The following is a 3,180-nucleotide window of genomic DNA, read 5'->3' on the forward strand; positions in this document are numbered from 1 at the left end:
TTTATCTTTATTCAAAAAGGCGCCGCCAAGGATGATCGATCTCTACAGCATTCGATGGATCTCAGCCAAGTTTGGTCGATCTCAACACAGTTCGATCAATCGAACTTCCTCAAGTCTGAAAAAAAATAGATTCCAACTCATTAAAAGTTGGCTCATGGTGCAATCATTGGAGGGACCTTGGTGTACGAGCCCAGACCATTGGGTGTAACACTTGACCTATCTATGTAAGGATTTTGAGCCACTTTTACATGATAACTTGTAACAAACAACATAACTTGTATTTTTCTTATCTTGAAGAGGAGGCTAGAGATTAGAGAGTTTTATACATTTTGGGAGTTCTTCCATTCTTCTAGGGTTTCCATTAAGAAAGAGGTCATTCCTACTATGGAGATAGCCCTTAAGGGTTGGATAACTACTTCAATGAGTGGCTAGACATCTACTTAGGGCTAGAGTAGCCCATAAGTTTGCTTCCTAGACTTAGTTCTTTGTATATTTTTGGGGATTTATTTGTAACAATTTTTTGATCTTGAATTTATATATATATATATCTTGTGGTTTCTTCTTGGTATGTATGGATTAATGTTTTCAATTGATTATCTACTTCTAACCATATGTCTATGTATGCTAGAATGGATGATTCATGTGCTTTTCTCTAGATTTAGTGGAATTTATGCATGTCTATGTGTATGAATGAAGTTAATCTAGAGATGGTCAAAACATAGAGCTCAATTGAACACTCTTGCAATTTATTTGATGGTTCACACTTGTTTCTTGATGGATTGTACCACAACTTTAGCTTGCTTAGTTAAATTTCATGTCTTTAGTGTAGATGTAGTGTAGTTGCTTTAAATTCATAGATAGGTGGACAATCTACTTTTGTTCCTTGGTGTTCTATACTTATGAATGCATTCGGTGTATGTTTCTAGATAGTTGTGTGTGCATAAATTGTGGTTTCATTGAATGGATTTTGGTTTCATTTAATAGGTTGTGCTTTCCATTTAATTTGGCTTGACAATCTATGCTTATTTGTCATCCGTGCCTAGTTTCAATTAATGTCACACACACACACACACACACACACACACAAGTTACAAGTCAATTTCCCCATTAATATACAATTGCTAGTGTCTAGTGAAGTCAAGCTTAGTGGTGAGCTTTAGTACCCCAAGTCCTCCTCTCTATATCTTTCTCTACTTTAACAATCATTGAATTTTGTTTACTTTAAGTTCATTTGCATAATAGCTTAATCAATCAATCTAACCAACCTTTGATCACTCGACCTACTAACCCTATATATTGTTTCCATTGCAAAGGTACCCACAATCCCTTGGGACGATCCCTACTCACCCTAGCTATATTTTTAGTTAGAGGTAGTAGTGGCTTTTATAAATTTAAAACTTGGCCACATTGCACACTCACACTCTTAGTTTATATATCTTTGCAAACTTTTGGTGCAACCGACGACAAGGCACCAAGTTTTTGGTGCCGTTGCCGGGGATTGAATTGGTAACACCGTATTTTGGAAACAAATAGGAATTAGTACTCTTTTGATCTTGTCTTTTCTTTATTTTCTTCTTAGTTACTTATTATGTTTGTTCTTGATTGACTAGGTGATTTGAGCAGGGAAATCAAGCAAAGGAGAATTGAAGAGCAAGGATGCCAAGTGGAGCTAAGCTAAGTACAAAAAGGCTAAAAATCTAAAAAAAAATTGCAAAGCAAAACAAGGCTAGAAAGTTGAAAGTTATATTGAAGTTTGCTTAAGGACCCTTAGTGAGATTTTTCTAACTCAAGCTCTAATTAAATAGTCGGCCCTCGTGGAAGCTTGTTTTTCATTTCTTAGATAAATCGTAAGCCCGCGTGGAGGCAATTTACTTTTCTTTGCATGTTGTTCAAACATGGGAGTATGGGATCATTGTATGTGAGGATTTGTTGATTTATTGTGGGGGAAAAGTGTTTGTTACTTGCTTATTTCTTGTTATTTGTTTTGCTAGTGCATGCATGGTCGTAGGTCATTAAATCCTACTCTTGTCCCTCGTAATTTTCATCTTAAATCGGTTGTTCGTAATCCTAGGGGAAGAGGTAGTTCTCATCACTCCATTTCATCAATAGGGGAGCAAAATAATGACCATGTGGAGGACCGTGGTTACATAGACCAACAAGGCATCCTCCACCCTAATGTGCATCATGAAAACATCCAAGTACCATTAGGCATGCCTATACCATTTATTCCACCACAACAACAAGTCCAAATTCCATTGGGAATGCCTCAACCAATCTTTGCTCCATAACCTCCTATGGTTCAAGCTAACCACGGTGTTCGAGTAACACCACCAGTTGTAAATCCCCCTCTTGCATTAAGAGACCATTATGTTCCTAATGAATATAATTTACGCACTTGCATTCAATTGCCTCCATTTAGAGCACATCACTATGAAATCAAACCACAAACCATTCAAATGCTTCCTAACTATCATGGATTTCCAAGTGAAGAACCCTATAAGCATTTGGATAAGTTTCTTGAAGTGTGTTCCACTGTGAAATACACGGACATGTCAGAAGAAGTGTTAAGACTCAAACTTTTTCCTTTTACCCTCAAAGACAAGGCAAAATATTCGTTTAACAATCTTAGGCCTTTTTCGATAACTTCTTGGGCAGAATTGCAACAAGAGTTCTTAAGGAACTATTACCCGGTTTCAAAGACCAATGCCATGAGAACTTCCATTCGTGAATTTTCTCAAGGGAATGGGGAAATGTTTCATGAGGCATGGGAAAGATTCAACGACTTGCTTAAAAAGTGCCCACATCATGACATGCCTAAGTGGCAATGAGTTCAATATTTCTTTGAAAGTTTACTGGATAATCACAAAGGTATGGTTGATGCATGTATGGGTGGTTCTTATCTTGATAAGCATGAAAATGATATATGGCAATTGTATGAAAGTATGAGTGAAAATTTCATACATAGATCTTTATCTTCTAAAAATGGTAGAAATCTAGGTGGAAGGAAGAATGTCGGCTTGTATCAAGTTGACAACTCCAATGATATAGCTGCCGAGATGAAATCCTTATCTCAAAGGTTTGATCAATTTTTGATCAACCAAACTTCGGCGAATCAAATGCCTTCCTCCCCTAATCATGTTCATCATTGTGCATCTAATGAATCATGTATGACTTGTTCTA

General features: G+C 36.8%; 1 pseudogene; it reads right to left on the bottom strand.

Annotated features, from left to right (window-relative positions):
- Nucleotides 1-2,714: 2,714 nt before the first annotated feature.
- LOC132272132 (small nucleolar RNA R71) lies at nucleotides 2,715-2,812 on the bottom strand (annotated as a pseudogene).
- Nucleotides 2,813-3,180: the final 368 nt, after the last annotated feature.

Source organism: Cornus florida, unplaced genomic scaffold (genome assembly GCF_030987335.1).
Source record: "Cornus florida cultivar Cherokee Brave unplaced genomic scaffold, ASM3098733v1 CherokeeBrave_3.0.0_Hap2_Chr08, whole genome shotgun sequence".
NCBI lineage: Eukaryota > Viridiplantae > Streptophyta > Magnoliopsida > Cornales > Cornaceae > Cornus > Cornus florida.